This window comes from Anopheles merus, chromosome X (genome assembly GCF_017562075.2).
Source record: "Anopheles merus strain MAF chromosome X, AmerM5.1, whole genome shotgun sequence".
Lineage (NCBI taxonomy): Eukaryota > Metazoa > Arthropoda > Insecta > Diptera > Culicidae > Anopheles > Anopheles merus.
The window spans coordinates 14,225,145-14,238,700 of NC_054081.1; the positions used below are offsets into that span (position 1 = coordinate 14,225,145).

General features: G+C 46.4%; 1 protein-coding gene across 9 annotated transcripts in view; it reads right to left on the reverse strand.

The window, feature by feature from the left end:
- The window catches only part of LOC121588047 (monocarboxylate transporter 12-like), a 129,043-nt gene that overhangs the window by 74,463 nt on the left and 41,024 nt on the right, over window positions 1-13,556 (reverse strand). The window contains exon 1 of one of the 9 annotated variants that reach the window (XM_041905716.1): window positions 1,875-1,959. The exons of 4 other annotated variants lie outside the window; for them this stretch is intronic. The gene's annotated coding sequence lies outside the window, so the exon portion shown is untranslated. Of the gene's footprint in view, window positions 1-1,281; window positions 1,339-1,494; window positions 1,960-13,556 lie in introns of those variants that run through there. 4 more of the 9 variants (XM_041905695.1, XM_041905686.1, XM_041905676.1 and 1 more) reach the window with 4 other exon arrangements.

Below are 13,556 nucleotides of genomic sequence, written 5' to 3' on the forward strand. Positions count from 1 at the left end.
TTGTGTGTAGCTTCTTCTACTCCCCAAACTCACGTGTGCCGCTGCCGAAAACGTGTGAATGCTGAAGACGTGTTTTTTTGCAATTCTTGTCGTTGCTGCTTTTCCTCCCCGAGCCGCGTGTCGTGTCATTTCCAAAGCCTCAGAAGAAAAAAAAAATATTGCTTTCAGGGTGGCCAATTATCGTGCCCGGGATGGCAACATTGTCTTCGAGCAAAACAGCTCGAAACGCAAATCTACCGCGCCGCACCGAGCGCTGGAATGTGTGACGCGCGCCGTCGCCCATTAAGTCGCCCCGGAATGCGTTGGGCGAGTGCGGCACATCGAGTACGGTACGGTACGCGTGTGTGTTGCGCTGGCTGGATTTTTGGCGACATTGCGTCCAGGGATGCCTCTGGTGCTGGAAGTGGCTACCTGATGAGGAAGATCGCTGGAATGGTAGGCGATTGCGTAGCTTTTCGTAGTGCGCGCGCCCGCTTGATGGCTGCTTGGGGCGGTTTTGTGTCGAATTTGATCGAACTGACAACTAAATTACACCCAATCAAGCAGTAGGACGTCATTTCCCTGCAGATGCTTCCCTTCGAAACGCGCAGGAGCTCCCAGAGCAGCAACGACACCGTCGCAAGGGCAACTCCGCCGGGAACCAAGCCCGAAAAAGGGGGAAATTGCTTTTTAATCGCTGCACCAAATGGAGCTCATCAAGCGCGCGCGACGTCTAAACGCCACAAAGTGGGCAAACAGTCCGTTCAGGGGTTTTTTTTGTTGTATAAGTCGAGCATCCTTAAAAGGGTTTGATTTATGTTAGCTGAACTTCCCCGGCCGCGGTACCGGCGTGAAACCCAGGCACTGTAACCCTTTTATGGGGCCCGGGCTAATTTGAGGCTTTGGGGCAGAGATTTGAGGCGGTTTTTCCATTGGCTTCTGTTTTGCTTGAATTTGTTTGTTTGTTGTTGTTGTGGTTGTTGTTGCTTGGGAGTGAGATGTTAATCGTGCGCCCTTCCAAGATTGATGCTTTTGGGGCGGGGGAGGATGCTCGGGACAAATGTCTGGGCAGGAGCATCCCGGGCGTAATTAACGCCGATCTGGTTGGTCGCGCGGGTTATCTCGGGAAGGGCTAGCGGGAATGACAGATTGACCTTCACCTCTTGCCACAGCAAACCAGCGACTAACGCCCGCCCCTGCAAACACTCATTCGCACCTGAGCGCGTCAAATCGTTAGCACGATTGGGCTGATTTCGGAACGTAATTGATGGTTTCGTTCTTTAATTAAAATCTTATCCCAACCTGGTTTTGATGTTCAAATCTTGTTCACACGTACACAGCACAACAACTAGCCTTCAACTGCTAACCATTCACGGGAAAAGGATTTTGACGGTTAGTTTAAAAAAAAATAATAAAAACAACTTCCAATTAAAACTGCTCAAGGAGCACTCTCGCTGCGAAAAAACAAAAACTATCCCAAAATTTAATCAAACACCAAATCGAATCGGGTCGTACGCGGGTTTTGTCTGTTGCCAAAGTTTTTCACACTTCCGGCAAATCCACTTGCACTTCTTTTTCGTTGTTGTTGCAGCTGCTGTTGTTGTTTCCCGGCCTGCCTGGGAATTTCCTCGCGAAGCGCCAGGTTTTCCCGCGTGTTACCGGCAAACAAAACAATACAAAAAAAACTGACTGGCAAAACGCGACGGCCGCCACTACCGGAAACCAACACACACACACACGAACACGCGCGCGGGAAAAGCGGAAGCGTTCTTACGTGTCCCCCCCTCCCACTCCTCGGCTTTTGGGTGAGTGGGTGGTGGAGTGGGGCTGAGTCGGGGAAGCAACACAGGACACGAGGGGGGGGGCGTTCGGGCAGGTTGGAAGGTTGGGCGCACTGTAAAGGATCGTCTTCTCTCGCCGGGGGCGGTGTGTAGGCAAGATGTGAACTCTAACGCGGATGATAATCAACTGAATTTTCGCTAACCGACCAGCTGCCCATCAACCCCGACGGTCGACCATCAGCGGCGGCAGCACACGGCGAGTGTGGCGCGTTTTTTGTTCCCGCTTCGCTTCGATTCTTGTGCATACCGTGCGGGCCGGCAGAAGAGAAGCGTCCGATTCAAGAGCGAGCGAGCGAGCGAGCGAAAGAGAGAGAGAGAGTGCGAGGGATGGTACCGGGTGTGTGGAAGAGATGGAAGCGCGATGGAATCCAGCAACGCACTGTGTGTGCGGTTGATTGTGCGCCCCGAAAGGTACACACAATGCGTAAGGCAAGAGTATGAGAAACAGAGAGAGAGAGAAAATGATCGATAGAGAGGATCCGCTAGCGTGCGTGAAAGAGAGAGAGAGCGACACGAATACCCACACGGCAGAGCGGAAAGGATTCCGATGCAGAATTGCTTGGAGATTTTGGCGTAGCCGTGTGGGAGTGAGAGCAAAGCGTAAAGACACTCGCTGAAGGGGAAAGATAGAGACAAAAAATTCGTACGGAAAGTGCGCTCCGATGCATTGAATGAGATGCTTCCGAGTGCGATAGAAAGAGAAAGGGACGCAGGTTTCTGGGGCCGTGTTGGGAAAAGCTCGCCGGTGTTTTGGGCAAAAGGGTTGCTGGCAAAAGGAAAAACAAAACTCAAAAAAACAACTTGTCGAGCCCGGGGCCGTCACATAAACAGCTCGCTCCCTCCCTCCCCTCCCTCATCGTTTCCCTTCGATTTAGCAAGGATCGAAGCTGAAAAGGTGAAGTGTGATAAAGTCAATCGGCGGAACAGTCAGTAAGCACCTGTACCACGAGCGGAACACGGGGGCCGAGAGCGTGTGCGTACAGTATGTGTAAGTATGGGAAGGAGGTTGAACCTTTTTATCTCATTCCACGGGTGCTAGCTCGCAGCACCGAACAGGATCAAATAGTATTTTGGAAATAAAAAAGGTAGATGATCCAGAGCAGCCTGTAATGCGCAAACCACTGCAGACGCTGGAGCTTGTCACACAATGGAAACCTCGAGACTAGGGCCTTGCCAACTCCGCAAGAACCGCTAACGCAACGGTTGCCGCACATCTTTCACGATGGAGGCCCTAATCCCACCGAGCGGATCGGTTAATCTGGATCGGAGTGCTGGAGGGGAAGCGCCGCAAGCGCCAAAATCCCTCCCCGAGGGGACACCAAAGCCCTGCAGCGACACGAGGATCACCGGCCGTACTGTTGGCATTTTGCGCGCGCTGGCGTACTGAAGGTGCGTGGGAAGGCAACAGCATGAATAATAGCGACACGGTGGCTCCGAATTTTGGCACCGAAAGGAGCTCCATCACCAGTTTGCTGGAGCCGTACGAAGGAGCAGGAGGAGTGACTGATGTTTGGAACCAGTGTTTAAGTTTGCTGATAAATTAATCCACGGTCGAATCCATCTGGCACAGTACAGCGACTCGCTTTCAGTTCCGGGGCCGGGGCGGTATTTCCTGAATCTTGCTAGCCCGCTTTACCCTATCGACAGGGACAGTAACTGGAGTAGGAGCTAGCTGGCTAACAAACAATGTTGGCTGGACTGGGGTAGCCGTGCCGGGAAGAGAAGAATCAGATCAGAACTAACCGAGACCTTGTCGGTGGTTTATTCCGTCTGCCTGGATATTGAGTGTGTGCGCCCGAGTATCCTGCTCATGGGATATTAAGGCTTTACAGCTCGAGTGAGTAGGATTTGCAAGCGGGCGTCTCCGGGGCGTGTGAGATCTGAAGCTTGTTGAACACAGGAAGCAATTTAATAGTGACACAAACACACACACACAATACCAAACCGGTGTCGGTGCCAGCTCGGTCAAGCTGCATCGCAAGACGTAAACCGGGCGTCCGAGCGACTCCACAACTTCGAGGACAATAGTTGCTCCTGGAAGCGGCATAGCTCCGACCTAGAAAGACGATACAGGGAGGCCATATCTAAAACGCCCCTGTTGGCCAGATACACAAACAGCGAGTGTGTCACCTCATTATTGTGATGTCGATGTTACAGATGATTAAGCTTGGTTTCGCTCCTCGTTCCAGGCGGTTCCCGGTCGTGCGTTCCAGAAAACATCGTCATCGGGTCATCGGGTACGGGTGTGGACAATGGTCGGCAAGAAATCAGGACAACCGCATGGACCGAGGGAGGATAAAAGCAAAGCAAGCAACAACAAAAACAATCATAATGCATCAAAAACAAGAAGGTGAAACAAACGTTTTCCCGTTCACAACACATATTTGGGTTGATTATTGTCAGAAATAAAGTCTCACTTCGTTCGCCGTTCGGGTACGACATCGTGGGCGCTGCTATAAAGCGCTGAAGCGGCTCCGGAGAGTGCTCCAGTGAGTGGGGATTGCAAAGAAAAACCGTTTCCTCCTTCTATCCTGCCGGCTTGCTGTTTATCATTTTATCCTTATCCGTTGCGTGTGCAGTTTGAGCGGTACCAACTATCGCCTCCACGCGCACCACACGCTGCCCACGGCACATTCTTGCAGGAGCATGGCAACAAAACATGGCCGCCTCCGCCCAACGGAATCGAGACGAATGAAGCGTAACGACCCGGAACGATCCACCATCGCCCCCATAGAGGGAAGTTTCTTGCGCGTACTAAAACGGCCAAGTCATAGTTTCAATTACGGCTCCTCTCTGTTTGGTGGGAGGAGAGGAGGAGGAGGGGGGGGAGGTTGTCGTGGGACATACAGACAACGACGACAACGTTTTCCTCCGGGAGGTGTTTCCAGAACGGTACGGGCAACATTCCGAACGTCTCCATCTGCCACCTAGGGCCTGGAAGAAACAGGCGGTACGGGGAAGCTGTGCAGCCGCAAGCTTATTCATTAATCCGATTCGAATCCTGCTGATATCTCGCTTTCGCTGTGGGGAATGGGAAAGGAGAGGACCGTTCAAGGATTCCACCCATATAGCGAAGAAGTGTATGTATGATTGTATCGAGGGTGGAGGGCAGTGAATAAAAATAAACTAATAAAGCGTCCAGCGGACCAGGACACACACACACATACACAGGACGGGTGGAATGATTTTTCAGAATCAATCGAAACGCTGCAGCGGACTCTACCCTAGAGGCATATCAGCCACATCTTCACCCAAGAACACTGAGGAACTGTGTTCTTCTGCGTAATGGACATCCGAAGGGGAATGTTCAATCGGCAGGCTGGCCGAGATCGGTATGTCGTTTTCCGCCTGTTCGGGCTTTTCTATTATGAGTTTGTTTTATTCTGCCGTGCCCTTCGGTAGGAAAACACTGTATGTAGGTCAAAGTGAGGCTGCCATGCCTCTCGCTCTCTAACTTCGTTGTCTTCCGTTGCAGGGACATCATAAAAATGCCTCATGGAATCATTGTTAGGAGCAAAGGTTTGGAACGGGAGAACGGGTGTGTGAGGCTCTTATCAAACGCAGAATCATCGATTCTGCGATTCTATCGATGGTGAAGATGTCGATTAAACAAAGGCAGGTCCTTGGACGCTGCCTCCCTTTCGGAGAAGATCTTGATGACTTCGGCGATGTCTCTCCCCTAGATACGCCTTGACGCATTAATTGCTTGACGGCTTCAAGCTTGATTCTCCAGGCGCGTTCTTTAAGTGCGAAAGATGTTTGACATTTAAGAAGTGGCAGCCTATATGACATACCAGTCACTCAACAATGTTTCCAAAAATCCTTTTAATTTTCTCCTTTCCTTTTTTTCCTCGTTCAGTTTTTTTTTGCTGTTACTTCGGATTGGCGGGAAGGCGTTCGGAAGGCCGGAAAATAAAATGCCTAATTACGTGGCTCGTGACGCGATGTTCTTATCGAGTCTTTTGAAAGGCCGGTCCCGGGGGCGCGCTTTACGACCGATCCGGTTCCGTGGCTTCGCGCGCACTGCCTCGGAACTGCTCTCATCAAACCCGGCTCCCAATTAGTCGCTTTCCGACTCGCCGAAAAGGTCTTGCCGTGCTTCTCGCCCTGGCCAAATCCGTGGCAAGCCATTTCGCTGCGATTGGACGCGGCGTTCTTTCTATTTTTTTTTCTCCGCTCCATCACTGCCTTTACTGCTGGAAGGGTGGTGCAGCTTTGAAGGCACCCATCAAACGGCGCCTCCTCCCTTCCTCAGCGACAACTTATATGATCCAATCGGGTTTGGCGGAAATTTTTGTCTTTGAAACAAAAAAAAAAGAGACATTAAATTGTCGTAACGTGGCGGAAGGATCGTCACTAGCGGAAGGCGGCGGCGACGAAGCAAAGCTGACCTAGGCCGAACCCATCTAACGGAGGCGAAAAAGGAAATGAAGGAGCGCAAAGGGTGTGGTGACAGAAGGAGCAACTATAAAACCGAAATAAATGAGGAGGAGATTCGCACAGGAGGAAGTGCACAAAAATAATAGCCACAGAAAACAGAACCTAAGGCAGGGATTGGCAAACGAGTGAAAAAAAAATGAAGTACCAAACAAGATAGCAATACTAGATATGAAGATATCAAGTGATCAATTGTAGAATTGCCTTCAGAAAATCTCATTTCCATACTTTTCATATAAGAATCAAATGGAATTTTTATTATTTATTCTTTCCAGAGATAAACTACTTTGTGCAATCGACTATTTTTTGGTTTGTATTAGTCTGACTGTTAGTTAAAATCTGACGTTGAGGTATTTGTGTTCAAACTGCTGCAAAGAAAATTTCTGTAGAGTAACTGTACCTGTTTTCAGCAGTGGACCTTTATGCTCTTTTGTTATTTATATACAAAGTTTCACACCATTTATTTGCGTTTTTTTTTTCTTCAAAATACTAAGTAAAATGTATAGAGCTTAATATTTTTGACAGTTTTTGCACTTAATAGTTCGGCAGGTATCGTGATTAACAGAACCAGAGCAGTAAACAAATGAAAGTGTGGTTTCTAACGATTGTTTAGTTGCACAATTAGCTACAACCCGTGTAGAATTTTGAAATCACGATAAACAAGCATATTTTTGCTTTAAATGATATTGAAACTAGAAACATGTTGTTTTTTGTCAGTTCAATGGCGTGGGCTCCTGCCGAAACTTGTAACAATAACACACCTTGGATTTGGCTAAATACTACTTTCAAACTTGGTCGCAATGCGTATGATACAATCATGCGTATGGTGACATAATACTACGACAATTTCTTATGTAAAATATCACTAATTTCACGATAAATAATGCGAAAGTTTTATAGAAAAATAATAATTTGTGAAGCAGTCGGTGCTGCACTCTCTACCCCTTATTTTCAAAGCCTGCTTTGATTGCAGCCCACTCCAAAAAGATTATTCAAACTGCCAGCACGATGACCAAAATAAGCAACATGAAATGAATAATCAAAGTGCTTTTTAATACCAATCTTATTAGTAAAGTAAGCGTGTAAAACAGTTTATAATTAGGGAAGTTTAAAAGTATAAACCAATTAGAATATAATTATAGGTGGATTACGTAAAATAAACAATATTCTAAATTTTGCGTTACAAGAAACAGTAGCTGGTAAATATCGAACGCTTAAGTTACTCAGAAACACCTTCAAATCTGAAATCGTAAGATTGAACACGGTATGTTTATGCTTTCGAGCAAATTTATCAGTTTTCATATTGGCGTTTTGGCATATTATTGGCTGTATTTGCATACAGCGTATTGTCCGGCTAGCACATACAAAACAATTAATTCTGTGATAGCGGTTGTGAAAATGTGGAGTACTTTCTAGTTTGTTCTTTGTACCACTGTAATAGGATTTCCGTAGAGCACGTATGTTTTTTTCTGTTTTCATTTTATTTACTTAAGATGCTATAACGCATCAAACTGCTGTGATATTTGTCAAACCGTAGAAGCCTCTTTGCCGACCACTGCAGTGAGGAGTCCCAAGGAAAAGGTGGAGAAAAGGAACCAGAGGAGGCATGAAGAGGTAGACGGTAGGATCCTTGCACCGCCAAAAGAACAAGAAAAATGAAGCTCCATTTATGGTGACAAGCGATATATTTGTATCGATTGTAAAAGTCTCTTCTTCATCACCATTTTAATCGCTCCACTGCCTCCCTTCACCCCATTTCTGAAGGGATCCTGGCACGTACGTACTATTTCACCCTAACATTCGGCAGTAAGAGCCAGCAGAAACTCCAAAAATGACAAAAAAAAAAAAAACACAGCAACTACCTCCACCACCTTTCACGTGCGGATGCGTTACCTCTGGAGACGGGCGCCCAACTGCGGTGACACTTTCTTTTTTGCGTCCCTCTCTCGCCATCGGTGAAGATGGGGAGGCTCTCTCACTTTCTTTCTCTGTCTTGCTCCGTGCGTCCCTTCAAATTAGTGCCATTTTGGGGCTGATGTGCACTGGTGTGAAATTTACTCATAAAGCTTTAATTTAATTTATTGAAATTGCTCCAAACACACTCACTTACACGTGATTTAAGTCACACTAGCCCGTTCTTTTTTATTTTCTTTTTGTTGTTGTTGTTGCGCCCCTTTCCCGTTCGGGATCCGAGCTGTCTTGTCTCGCTGCCCGTTCTTGGAGTGGCTTGACTGGCTGGCTGGTTTGCGGTTTACGCGCGGTCTTGCCAACGGTGCACAGGTACCAATAAATTGTTTATGATTATTGTTATTATTATTACAAGTTTTGAGCGTTTTTACCACCAGTATCACACGATGGTTTTTAGGGGCGTCTCACACAGTTGCACACAACTTGGGGTGTTGCTGGAGCGAGAGAGCACATACCCTTCGAGCATGCTTCTGCTGACGGCTATTAGTGCTGGTTGAAAGGGTGTATCGATCAGAGAGGAGGAAATAAATGCAGAAGAACATATTTCGTTGACATGGGGGCGCGATATTGAAAGGGAGATTTGTATTGAGTAGCCTCGATGCTGAAAGCGTTTACTATCATATTAAAAGCAATAACTTTCGCATTAAATATCCCTGGGACTGGGCAAATGATTTTATTACACAATCTCACAAAGATGATAGCTTTCTGTTGTCGGGTTCAATGTATCTCTATTTATATATACTAATGTAAGTCCACCTTCCTTCCTTTAAGTTACTTTATCATCCTCTTCACTTTGCTTGGCAATCATTAAAGACACTGCCATATAATTTCTATTACGTAACCAACGCGACACACACGGCGGGCGCGGGAATGGGAGTCGACCAGCGTCCGGTTTTGTGAGGGCCGGGCGCTTGTACCATTAAGCCGTCGTGCTGCTCCGTTCTAAAGCATTTTTGTAACGAACAGTATCGTCTCGCTTGCTACGCAACCGTTTTTGATGATTGTTTTAACGATTACCGACCATTAACCTCAGCTTTAATGCGCGTTGGAATCTATTTCTGAGCTCTTTCCCTACAACAACAAGCACAAAAAAATACATTGTCCTCAGTGTCAGGTTGATAGCGATTGTGCGAATTTTCCATCCGCTTCAGATCCGTTTTCAACACAAAAAACCTCCCCACATTGTGGGCCGCGGTAAAAAAAAAATATAAAAAATGTTCGCCCTTTTAGTAGGATAAGAAAAACCTGCTGATAGACCTGCACCCGTGACACAGCGAAAAGGTGCTGACATGTATACAGCACGATACGGCGCACCGTCTAACGTGAGGTGACGCTGTGGTGAAGTGATGATTGAACGGTATTTTCATAGCTGTGTATGTGTTTTGTATGTGTGTGTACGTATGCTGTTTGATGCATTAACCACAGGAACCGTGCTTACCGGTGATGGTCGACAAAAAAATAAAAAAAAAATAAAAAAAGGGATCACCAAAGGGGCAAAAGGATTACACGCCAGTTTAGGCAATGGATCGAGCGCTGCTAAGGCGTTTTCTAGCCACCGCGGAAGCGTCGAACAGAACCAAGCTGGAACGGGACAGGCCCCGGCTTTGATGCAGCCGGTTGAGCACGATAGGGTTGGTCTGACAATATTTGTCACTTTTATGACATGTGAAAATAAACCACACACTGTTTACACAAAAAGGCGACAGTGTTTCGCCACGTGGGATGTGTCATGTTGTTTTTTTGGTTCCGCTGCTGGAAAGGTTGTGAGTGATACATAAGTGATACGGTGAGAAAACACAGACAACACTTTTGTGGCTCGAGTTTTTGGTCCGGGTGAGGTTATTTTTTTGTAAGCACCTCGGAGGACCTTCCGAGCGAGAGCTGCCCGTACACGTTCGATTGGAAAATATCTTGGAGAATAAAAAAACAACCTTCTAGAAATATCGATTAGCGTTGACGTCATGTACATAAGACATTGACATGCTCGGAATCGGTACATCAGTGCATCCAACATCCGACACAAGGCTTTTAAGTGCCTACACAAATGCGTAGGAACTACCATCTTCAACATCCGAACCGGTCGCGGATCATTTCAGCTTGATGCATACGCCTATCGCGAAACCTCGATCCGATGAACCGTAGCAAACAGAGTAGACGAGCAAAACACCGGGAATGATTGAATATGAGAATTCGATAAGCAAGCAGTTTTTTTTTATGATTATTTTGCTGTGTGCCTTGCCCTGCTCGCTTCCAAGCCTTACAGTGACGTTGCCAAAAGATCGTCAGTTTGTCATCGTGAACGTATCCTTCGTCGTCATCCAGGCGTTTGGGCAGGGCAAGGAAAAGACAGCGGAAAACTCAGAAGGTGCAGGTGCGGGTTGGGTAACCTCAGAAAAAGGTCCAATAGAAGAATTTGTGTGCGACTTTCATCAAGCAGATTGAGGCCGTTTGGCTAGAAAACCCTAACCTAAGTTCAACCTAACTTTCTGGGTAGGTATGGGCAATGAAAAAGAAACGTAAAAAACAAGCAATCCATTGGGTAATTAAATTCCCGCGTTAGAGCTACTCCTTCACGCCGGTGGAGGGTTTATTGAACTTTCCCTTTCGCAACGGGTGGAGAGGACCGCACCAGCATTGAGAATGACGCAGGTGAGCTTAATGGCAAACTCCACGTCTTCCCCGTAATGGGCGTCCCGGAGCTGACCATTTACAACGACATTTTAATTAGCCGTTGGCGCCCGTTGACCATCAGCTCCAATCGACCAGAGACAGTGTACGGTAGGGAAATTAGCAACAAGCCAAAACCGCAAAGCTGGCTGCAATTACACGCAAATCGGATAGCGCAACAACTTCACGACAATGTTAGGGTGGAATAAAAAAAAATACAATTAAAACACAGATGATTGCTCTATCACTGCAGATGCATGCGGAGGTTTGATGGGCATGGTTTGATGAATTCTCATAGCGCGTAGGACTAAGATACGCCTAAGTGCTCGGTATCAATTTTCTGCAACTTTCGCCAGCATACCGGGATCAAGATGCGTCCTCTGACTAGGAATAGAGGTACTCTCGTCTCTCTGGATCACGTTCGAGAGCTTCATGTATTTGAAGATTCCGACGGCTTAACGTTCTTAGTCGTTCGAATGGAGATCTACTTCAGTCTTATCTTCTACCCCAATGTCCTAAATCGTTTGTGAGTTGAGTTTTGATGACTTTTTGAAGTAGCCAACTGTTGAGGTCCCAATGCCTTGAGGGCGCTCCCAGTGGCGCTTGTTGGCTGGCGTTCAGACGCAGCAAAGCCTCCAGCATGCATAAAATGGCAACCATTAAAGCTTAAACATTAACGATGAGCCTGCTGATGAGCTCCCCCTTCCCCCACCCGTAGCGTTCGCTTTCTCCCCATAAACTCCACATGTTTTCTGCGCGTGCGATCACTATCTGGGAGATTGGACCTTCGCCCGATCAGCCCCTCCCCGTGACCCGATCCTAAACCATTGCCGCTGATCAAAAAGTGGACCCCTGACCTGGCTGTGCGGCAGGCCTGGCGGCGGTTAATGATAAACCGATCGGCCAGGTCGGACCAGCCAGGCATGAAAGGTCATCGCCGGAATCCAAATTATCGCCGCAAACAAACAAGCGCGCGCTGTCAGATCAACATCAATCAAACAAACCAATGCGATCGGATCGGAGAGCGCTTTTCGCTGATTGTATGAATTTTAGCCTTATTTTTTGTTGAGGTAGAATCGTGATAGGGAAAGGGCGCACGAGCTGATGAAAGTGAGATGCAATAAAACAACCAGCTGGTTGTTGCAATCGATCTGGCAAGGGTTGCGGGTGGTACGACGCCCGCTATCGGAAATGTTTCGATGTAAAGATAAACAGTATGGATACGGATTCTAATTATAGTTTGTATCAGTTATTGCTGACATATTGAACTGGCGGAGGGTGGTTCGGGAGAGCAGCCGAGTGGGGAGCAGCGGATAGAGAGACGTGGGAAGGAAAATCCCTGACCATTATTGAGCGGGGCAAAGGGGGAATTTCGTGCTGCCATGTGGAATGCCCGATATGGTGTTTGCATAAAAATAAGATGCTCCCATTGCGGTACCGTTTGCGTGTGCTAGAAATAGATTCCCACGTACGTACGCGCAGCCTGTGTGTCAGTTGACAATTGCATACAGCGAGTGAGTGGAATGCATAATGAATTATGTGAGAACATGTTAAGGCAGGCCTCGGACCTCAACCTCAACAGCGGTAAGTGGTCGAATAATCTTCGCAAAGTAAATCTTTTATTGCGTAGAGTAGTTAGTGAGCATTACAGCAAATTTTCCAGACAACCCAAAAATAGATGAATGTATTTTTCTTGTCGATTCAAAATCTCTTAGGCTGATTGATTGATGATGATTGAGTATGTGTAAATGGACAATAGAAGATGACAGGGCCCTTGCTATGGTGAAGAACAGCGATGTCAAAGTTATGTGATCACGTGGGCCTATATGTTGCCTAAAATAGTAGCTCGGGTCACAAACTATTTTTGTATCAGGTTCGTAAAAAGTTATAGAAAAGAATTTCTAAGAAATGAAATAAAACCCAGCATAAAACATTTTTTTGGACTTTATTTTCAATTGTTGTAAAATGCCAGTACTAGGTAATCTTATTTCTCTGTTATTAAACTGAGCCGCAGGAACCCGAAGGGTGAACATGTTTAAGCCCATCACACTCTGATAGGCAGGATGTCTCCTTAGAATGACGCTGGACAACTTATCCCCTTAATTTTCATTTATATAATTACCTTTTGCTTTTGGTATATTTTGCTCATCGATTTCATAATAACTTTTTATAGAGCATTCGTGTCTATTTGAAATCTCAGTTTGTTGTAAAGCAAGCAGTGATAAAAATAATGTTCTTAAATATAAGTATTAAGTAAATTTAATCCGCTTTGCCCCTTACTTTAATTATAACCCACCTGGGTGCAATAAAGGAGTGAACGACTTAACAACATGCCCATCATGGGTTCAAGCCCCGAATGGACCGCGCTGCCATACGTAGGACTTGAATATCCTGATATGGGCAAATCAATAAATCACTGAAAGCCACAGATTAGAGGTTAAGGCAAGGTCTTGACCTACAACTTTGTGCCTATTATATAGTATAGTCTCTATTTCAAAAGGCGTCTTCATTCCAAAATTTTTCTGATGTTGTATAGATTGAATTTTTAATCCGGTAGTCAGAATGACATGACTGTCTATTAGATTTAGTTAAACTATTCAGTTCAACGATCCAACTCCAATAATTTCGAAACCAACTCAGATAGGTCCCTCCAGCATTATACAG